Source organism: Aphelocoma coerulescens, chromosome 4 (genome assembly GCF_041296385.1).
Source record: "Aphelocoma coerulescens isolate FSJ_1873_10779 chromosome 4, UR_Acoe_1.0, whole genome shotgun sequence".
Taxonomy (NCBI): Eukaryota; Metazoa; Chordata; class Aves; order Passeriformes; family Corvidae; genus Aphelocoma; species Aphelocoma coerulescens.
This window is the reverse complement of record NC_091017.1, coordinates 5,858,611-5,868,470: the sequence shown is the minus strand read 5'-3', so window position 1 is coordinate 5,868,470 and position 9,860 is coordinate 5,858,611.

Sequence of the window (9,860 nt, the reverse complement as noted above, 5' to 3'; positions counted from 1 at the left end):
AGCTTCCGAGCAGGTAACGTGTCTGATGGAAGATCATACAAATTCAGCATCTAAGGCACCTTTAATCTGAGTGAAAGTCATGTTGTACAGAGCTTTTGGTGCTATTATTTACTGCACTACAATCATTTCTCCCTCTTACTTAGAGCCACAACTCTGCCTTAAGTCATATCACCTACTGCTGTGATCAGATTTCACAAGTTAAGCAGAGTCACACCAGATCTGCGCATGATGGGAGCCCTTAAAAATACATCCAGTGCTGCAGGCAAAGGCATCTGAGTCTCAGCTGGATGCTTGTGCTGCTTCTTGGGGGTCTCTTGAGATGCATTAAAAGTTATTTTTGGCACAAAGCCCTACTGCAATGTGAAGGAAGAAGGGTGCAGGGCATGCTCCCCCTCTTTTCTGTCTCTTTAATCCCTTTTTACCCTTCTCCTCCTGTTCTCCCCATGCCTTGTGAACAAAAACCTTCCCCTGCCATGCTCTGTAACTTCATCTTGGGGCAGGGGTTTATTGTGCTGCCTCTCCAGAACTGATAAGGAGTGTCTCTATCTCCCTGCAGGTGCTTCTTCATTCCTCACCACCAGCTTTGTGATAGGCAGACACAAATGTCACTACCAAAGCAAACCTGGTTGCTAATGATGTTTTTGTTGTTGTTATGATGATGATGATGATGATTATTATTATTATTACTATTATTTTAGTTAGGAGAACAAAAGTGTCTTTCTTCCTAGCAGAAGGAACCTAGCAGAGGTTCCTTGAGTACTCAAGACCTGCAGAAAATTATAGTTCACATCCTCCTATATCCTTCTTTTATTAAAGAAAATGTTAAAGCTAATTATATAGACCCCGGGCAATTACTGGCTCCATTCAGACACAATGAGCATTAATGAGAACACTGCCTTTTTTTTTTGTAATTCACCATAAAACAAGGCCTGTTGCCTCCAGCTCTCTGCTGCATAAACCCTGGGATGTATTTTTATATCTTTCCATTTGGTTTAGCATTGTCTTGCAGAGAGTGTTTGACAATAACCTTTAATCTGAGGAGATGCTGCTGCAGACTGTAATTAAGGCAACCAGTTGGGTGGTGGGGTTTTTTTTAAAATAAAGGCAATCGACCATCAGCAGAATCTTTTTAAAGACCAGGAGACCTCCTCCTTGTTAAGTTGCTTAGAGAGGATGTATCCTAGAGCTTTTTTCCTTGAGAAAATAACCTTCCTTTTAAATATATTAAATATATCAAGGTATTCTATAGATTATCTTCTTAAAGGTGACTTCTTAAGGTTTTGCTGACGTAACAAAAATAAAATTGGGAAGTGTTTTGATTGTAGCTGGGCTCAAATTTCATTTTGAAGGGGAAAAAGCCTTTTAATTATTTCTGAAATAATTGCTTGTGATAATACAATCTCTTTTGTAATGTTTAGACAGAAATAGTTTCTATGTAAATAGAGACATTTAATGCAAGAGTAACCTAATCCTTGTTTTGAGCACTATGATACTTCAAGCCCTTTTATAGGATCAAAAGGTTTTCATATCAGCAGATAGCTGTTAAAAAAACAATTTTAATGGTAATTGAAGGCCTAATTAGTCAGTTTGTAATACTTAACTAATATCTTTACTACTGCAAGACTTGCTAAGAGAGACAATAGCTCTGCCAATTTAAGATAAAGGAACTCATAAAATATGAATTTAAAAGGGCTGCTTAAAAACAAAAAGTAAAGGTTCTCTTATTTAAAAAAAAAAAAAAGAAAACTTTTTAAACTGAGCTAAATTTGAATGTACTTTCAGCTTTAAAGAGGTTCTGAGAGTAGCAGTAACTGCATCACTGGATTTCCACACAAACCATGGATGAGGGCAGTAACTGTGGCTCTTGTTTTACAGGGAGGAAAGTTAAAGTGTGGAGGAGGAGGTGCTGCTGAGGGCATCCCATCCAGATGCCAAGGAATGGCCAAGTTCTCACCCAGTCAGTGTGAAAAAGAGAGTATCAGAGTGATATTTCTATTTCTTTTGCAACCATGGGCTTGTTCCATCAGTGAGGATTATCAGTGATTCTGACAAGAGCAGGAGATTTCACAGCAATCAAATAAAAGGGATTACATTTGCTATTGCTAGGATGGTTTCTGGGTGGAGAACAAGGGAAGATGTGAGATTTATGGTGTGGAAACCAATATCCAGGCAAGGTTTTCAGCTTTGTTTCATCAATGCTGCTCAACATTGCACTCTCTACTGTGCATACAGTATTCCTTGGATGGAAAAATAAAGGATATCACCTGCTTTCTCCAAAACAAGCTCATCCTTGTAATGGAGATACGGACTTGTGCAAAAATGCACTTTTTCTGAACACATTTTTATTTGTAGGGTTCTAAAACAGAATCATGGAATGTTTTGGGTTGCAAGGGACCTTAAACATCATCCAGTTCCAACCCCCTGCACATGGGCAGGGAATGTGAGCTGCCTAAGTACCAGATGAAAAAATAAAACATGTATAAATGTGCTTCTAGAGGGCTTTCTGGCCTGCTAAGAGACTGCTTTAAAGCCTTAAAGCTTCAGCTATCTTCAGGATTATACAAGTTGAACATCTCTGAAGGGACTTCTGGCCAGTGGTTTAATGGTTACAGTGCAGCACTGCATCAGGGATTGTGAACTCCCACGTGTGTGGTGCTGAATTGCTTGTGCCTTGGTTTAGCAGAGGACAAAAGCTCTGACATTGCACCCACTACTTTGATAGAGTCATAACAGTTCATGCCAGCCAGCTGAGAGGCATTGTGCAGGAAAAATGGAAAATGGGATGGTTTCAATGGGATAGCAGAGCTCTGAAGAGAACTAGGCACAGCAATTATGGTATATGTATTTTTAATTAAATTTCATAGATTTTAAATGTCGTTCCAAGTGGGGAGAATTCCCAAGGCTACCAATCATTTTGCACCACTTATAATATCCATAAAGTGCCGCTACCTTTCATCAAGTCACTGCAAAAAAAAAAAAAGAAAATCCTTGAGCATAATGGGGAAGATTTATAGCACTGGAAAAGTTTGCAAGAATGACAATGTTGATATCCAAACTTCAATTTTGGCATGGGTTGCTGTTCATTTAATCTTTCTGCTTTAATCTCAGCAAATGAAATTGACTTAAAACCTCTGATTTTTGTTACTCTCCTAGCTAATTCTAGGGCCAAAAAGATCTGTGATGAATATGCCTGAAGGATAATGGAAATTGCTGTGCTTGGTGCTTGCATTAGTGTAGGGTGTGCTTTGTACTATATATGCAAAACTGCTCCTGCTTTATCATCATGCGTGATCTTCTGCTATAATACTTCCCTAGTGTTTCTGTTTGTATTTAACTTCTCCTTGATATCTGTAGAATACAACTTTCCAGTGGCAATATCCCATCAGCCTGGTAAAGAAAAGCCCAGGGATATGTTTCTACTGAGCAAAACCTCTGAAAAGAAAGGGACAACAGATAAAGTACCCCCACAAGAAACAAGTCCTCTAGAAGATTCTGCTATTGGAAATATATAATTACCTAATCGCTCCCATCCTGGTATGAAGCATATAATTAGCTGACATCCTCCCTCGTCTTGAAAGGGAACAAATGCTGCATGGATTCAATTAGAAAATGATTAAATAAAGTACTGCTGGAGCTCGGTGCAAGAAGGAACCTGAAGGACTCAGATATTTCCTCTCAGTATCTCAGCATCTAAGACAATCACATCTCTTGTATCTTCTGAGTTGCTCAAAGCAAGGGCCCCAGCAATCCAGGGAGGCAAAACATGAATCAGGAAAAGCTGTTGTGGCAGACAATGCCAATGAGAATACATTTTAAATAATAAAGGTAGGAATGACTCTGGTTCACCTCTGAACCTGAGCTTTTCTTTAACATGGCCAAGAAAAACTACCTGAGCAAGTTCCATGACCTCTTTAACAACAGTCATTAGACAGTATTGTTTACATGTCTCTGTATGGAATTACGAGAGCATTGTGGGAAGGCTGCAGCAATTTTTAAGAGCTAATAATACCTATGGTATATGATGATTTGTTAACTCTATGAATCATTATATACCTCAGAGATACAGTAACTGTGACTCTGGCAAGTATCAATTTGTAACTTAACTGTAGCAAGATTGAACTTCGTGGAAAAGCTATTAAAGTAAGAATGTGAAATCTTCCAGAGAATAATGCTACCATGTGCAGTGAAGACTGCAGAGCCTCTAGCTTCTAATCTCTTCCTTGGCTTGCCCATATCTGAAGCAGATCTTTTGTTAAGTCAATTAATGTAATTAAATTATAAGTTAAAGGGAACTGCAGGAGAAAATATTCTTTATAAGTCATTTATATATATGTGATAGATAAAAAGATAAAAATACTTGAGCAATTATAGTTCCATGCACTTTGCTAAACAGCTGCAGCTGTAGTGAGCTTCCATTCACTTATGGAGGTACAACTAGTTAAAATGCCAGCTCCACACTTCATTTCCACAAATGAGCAATCCCAGCACTGGGGGTTTGTGCACTGCCAATCCATATCTGTAATCTGGAGTCAGCCACAGCGGCTGCAAGAGTAGTTTTCCACAATCACAGTTATTTTTTCCAGCACATGAGCCCTGAATCTGGTTCCAATTTTCCTGGCTGTGTGCATCAAGTATTATTCCTGACAAATGTTGTCTCTCTGAATGGTTTGGGGCTTGCCATGTGTCGGCAAGACTCCTGTGGCCAACTGCAGGCTCCATCCCTGGCCCAGTGGAGTACAGCCCTTGGCACTGCACAGGCTCTTTGGAAAATGCCAATTATTTCTACACAAACAGCACAGATATGGAGATTTACAGAAATATGTGCATTTATCTGTGAGGTTAGGTCTGTGTGGTGCACAGTAAGGAAAGAAGCTGGGAAAGAATTTGAGAATTCAGACTTTCCTCCAAACTCAGGGATGCACCAGCCTGGCAGCACTGTGTGATATGTTTTTTATGGTGAGAACTGTGAAATTTCTGCTGGCATTATGCTGATTTACTAGGAAAAAACTGCCCAGAGCTTTTAAGATGGGCCTGTATTAACCCTAAACTTCAAAGAACTTGTTTCTAAGTTGGTAAAAAGAGTTTACTGGGTTAGGTCATGGGATTTCTGTAAACACCATCCCATGCTGGCACAATGTTATCTGTTCTGCTGTGGGTTTAAAACAGACTTTGTCCTGCTGTAATTCCTGATTTTTCTTTGCTAGCATCCAGATTTTTTACTTATGGCTATACACATAGGAGAGGTAGAGGAATATTAGCAGAAATGGAGTTTTATGACAGCTGTAAAAATAGTTGATTCCATATACCTTTGTGCCTTGCAAAGCATTAGTAACTGGATCCTGGCTACAGCATGTAATTACATTGCTTGATGCATTGTTGGGCATTAGTAGGATTCCTTCCATCTGTCTAATATTTCCCATCCAAGAATACTATCACATTTTATTACAGCCATTTAAAAATTCCTGATCCTTTTCCAGGCTCACTCTGGGTGTGATGATACAAAATTTCACCCAAAATATTTTAAAGGCAAACTAAGCATTAAGAAGCAGGCGTGGATAGTAATTTTTATTACCAATGTCTCAAATTTATGCTTTTGCTGGTGTAAAATAATTTTGGTCTCATTAAATATGACCAATCCTTTTATTATTATTTTTATTTTCTCAAAATCATCAGTCAAATACAAAAAGTCTTATCAGAGACCAAGAGCTTCACAAAATAAAAATTAATGAATCCATGTTCTCTTATGTCAATTATCTGTTAAATGTGCTCGCTTCATAGGCAAATAACTTAAAATCAGACCTGAAGAAGTGTCAGCTGTATCAAATACAAATTAATTTAACAGAGGGAGGCAAAAGCGCAGCCCCAGGTCTCTCACCCTCCCTCATCCTTTGTTCCTCAGGCAGCAGCTGGAGGTGCCACATGTACATGAGATAAAAAGGAAACATCCAGCCTTTGCTGCTGGTGTTTGAGACATCACTGTGCTTTTCAGGGGAAATATAGGTCGGATTGGCCTCTAGGGCTGAAAGGCTCTGCACTGTTCCCCCTTTGGCACCACTTCCCACAGAGACGGCTGCAACTCCTCCTCTGCAGGTGCCTCCAAAGCCTCTCTGTGCCACTCACCCTGGCCCTGTGCCTCTGGCAGGGGTGGCAAACATGAGGAGCACTTGGGGCTTGCCTGCTGCCAGCCTCAGGAAAGCGTGGGAGCTCCTGGACAGGGGATGCCAGGGCTGGCTGTGTGCCCTTCCTCGGGGAACTGGCTGCGTCCCCTTCCCTCCCTGCCAGTCTCCAGTGCCATAAAGGTATTATTGGTGTTGCCCTGATAAAAGCCTGCAGTGGTTTGGTCTGAGCTACAAATGGTCTCAGATGTTTCTGTAAAAAAGTTGAAGGTGTGTTTTTTGCCAACGTTTGTGTTTTAAATGTAATTATCGAGTGTAAAGAAAAGAATCCCCAGAGCTTATCAGCATTTTGTTGATCTGTAGGAGATATGACTCCTTAAAGAAAACCACATGTAGGCTCTTTAAGTTCTCACTTTTGGGATAAACCATTTTAAAATTGTACATGACATCCCAATGCTAATTAATTTCAGGGTCAAATTCCTTTTTTTTCGTAATACACCCTCTGTAGTGGTTTGGTCTAAAATACTCATTACCACCACTTTTAAACTGATGGGCCAGTTGAGAGAAACAAGCAAAATACATTCCCTGCACATTTTTGCCCTACCTGGACAAAAAATGGCAAATAACCCCACACTGAAGGATTAGGCAGCGTAGTAAATTCTCTAATTACAATAGGCTGAAAAAACCCTCAAGGAATTGCAAAACAGAATCTGTTTGTGGTCTGCAATTGGTTTGCATATGAAGATTTCATTAACATATTGAAGTGGCACCTTTCTGCCCCAGATCAGGGAAGGCTGGAGTAAGAACTACCTGTTGCTATCTTTATGCACAGATTAGCAGAAAAATTTCTTGTTAGCTGGCAGAGGAGGATATTGCATGTATGTGGTGGTTTAGGGAGATGGAGGTGCTAAATTTCCTGCACACCATCCTTTTTATGGACACACATCTAGAAGTATCATTGTGTGGCTCCATTGAAATCTGAGCAGGGATACTATTTCCTGCCCTTCTCCCCTGTACTTTTCCTATTGTTTCAGCTGTCTCCAGCATCTCGCTTTGAATTGTTGATTATAAATGACCTAAATTCTCGAATTACCATTTTTGTATTTTCTTCAGGAAGCTTCTGTCAGATTCCAGGACAGAATATTTTAGGATGAAGAGCTTAAAATAGACACATATGATTTTGATAAATAAAAGAAAAACACTGCAGTCTGCAAAGCCATCTGAATATAAAAGTGTTTTTTCTTTTGCCCACTCTAATTAGGCTATCAAAAATAGAAATATTTAGCCAGGCACATCCAATTAAGTTTGCCATTCACCAAGCTTGAGGCTTTCTTATGGAGACTTCTACCATAATGATAAGGAGATGGAAAAAGAAAGCAGTCATTAGCAACGCTCAGGGAATTTGGTTTCCTTGTTGTGAACCACTGCTGTTGTAGATCTGGGAGGTGGCAGGACTTAGCGGCTTTTTCTTAGACAGTTCTCCTGGTGGTGCAGAGTATAATGATGGTCTTCTAGTGGCATCAAAGTGTGTTGGTGCTGCTACTGAAATGGGTTTGCAGACTTGAGCAATCACCATCCTCACATTCACTAGGCTGTGTAGGATTACGGGGCTGGGAGGGACTGCTTAATTTTGATGGCTCCCAAAGAGGAAGGGCCTGAGGTCCTGAAGCAGCTCAGAAGCCTTCCAAGGGCTTGGATTTTATGTTTACATTGAGATGAGAGAGGTAGGGTTGACCAAATTAATTCACAAGGTCCCTTCCAGCCTAAATTTTTCTATGGCATTTCTGTGAGATCTTGAGCTGGTAAGGATTGCTTGGAGATAATGGTGGAGGATTGCTTGGGCTTCATAATCATCCTCTCATTCCTGTAAGATCTTTTTGCCCAGTGGACTTCACTCAGCACCACTTTAAGTGAGCAAGTGTCACTTTCTGAATGGTGCTGGCTCATGCCAGAAAGCTGTCATTCCCTGGTGGAACCACGGCTTTCTGAACAGGATGGTTCCTACAATCACAATCTTTGAAGAAAGAAAACCAGTGCAACCTGTGTTGAAACGTTGTCACCTGTAAGACAGGCTGAGAATTGTTTTCTAGTAAGTATCAGGAGGTTTTGGAAGACAACACATCGCTGAGAGATTATTACAGAGAGAAAAAAAAAAAAAGAAATTGGGAAGAAACTGGGAGGCCAGTGTACACACATTCTGTTGAAAACTCACCTAAAGCAACCTTGTTAAGCTCCAAAACTAAACAATTCATCAGTGCTCATTTGCTGAAGGAAATTGATGAATTGGTAAATTATTGGGGTAATTTCTATCTGCAGAAGTAGTTCACCAGTTCACAAAGAAAAATATATCATACTAAGGGCTGGCTCGCATTTCCAACTGTGGATTAATAACAACTGAGTGCATGCTGGCACATAATTTAGATTCCAGCCATGAAGTCTCTGAATTGTGGGCTGGAAGCTACAATAATGTATTTCATAAATACAGCTATTGTTTTTGCTGGCATCGTGTTGCACGTAGCAGTTAAGACAGCACAGTGCAACATTTAGCAAACTTAAAGGCGAGGGAACTATCTGAAAATCAAGTTTGGATTATTTGGGGGATCAAAAATCTCCCAAATTCCAAATTGAACTAAAATGTACAGATCAAGTTGCTAAAACAGAAAGTGTGCATCTAGGGGCTTGAAGTTTTCCCTAATTTGAAACTTTTACTTATAAGGGAATATTTTATTTTAAAAGTTATTCTTAAGATTGAATATTTATATAAATATCAGGCTGTAGTTCCTCCCTAACCCCAAAAGAAACATTTGCGTTCTTGAATATTTAGGGTCAAGGACAAATTCAAAAGGAATCAAAACCTACCACTGAAGTGAGCAATTGCTGAACACAGGCAACTTCATTTCCCTCCTCCAATGACATTATTGTGCACCGCTTTACCAAATCAAGGGTTTTAGAAATTAAATAAATTTACGTTAGTTGAGGTTAGGGTTTTTTTAGATCTGGGAACAAAATCACTGCCACTGAACCTTACAGCAAATTTTAATCTGAACACCATAAATTCCCATTTAAATGTAGTTTTTGTAGGTGTAATTCTCCATTCAGACTAATGCAATTTCATTTTTGGTATGAGATATATCTGAAGACTTAGATAAATAAGTGCTCTTCTTTTGTAAGAAATTTTTGGAGCATGTTGTTCTTAGATTGTAAATCACATAAAATAATGAGGAGCTTGAAATTCACTTTTTTCACAGCATGATTCTCTATGGTTAAGCTTTTGCTTATTTATGTGAATCTAAAATGGGGTTTAAAAAAATTTATGTTTTGGTTTTACTCATCCATATTCTAAAGCTGATGAAGGAGCTTCAGAGTGAATCTGATGTGCTTAATTCAGGGAAAACAGAGACAAGGAGGAGCAGCAGTTCTGTCCCCGGAGTAGAGATTAAATCAAGATTAGCTGAGTAGGTGTTCTCCATCCTACTCAAAAAGTTTCTATTGATTTCTGAGGGATCCTATGCTGAGTTTTTTCCAAAAGAAAACAGCACATGCTACAGGAATAGTGCCTTGACACCCATGAAGGGTATGAGGAGCTTAGTGCCTCAAATAAAGCACAGAAGCTTTGAGCAGCCACACTGCTGGCCCAGATTCACACAGCATTTATGTTACCAGTGGTTTTACCAAGAAACTTTGACCTAAGTGGGCTCAACTCACACAAAAACAAGCTCTTAAAATTGTGTGGTCTATAAGTCA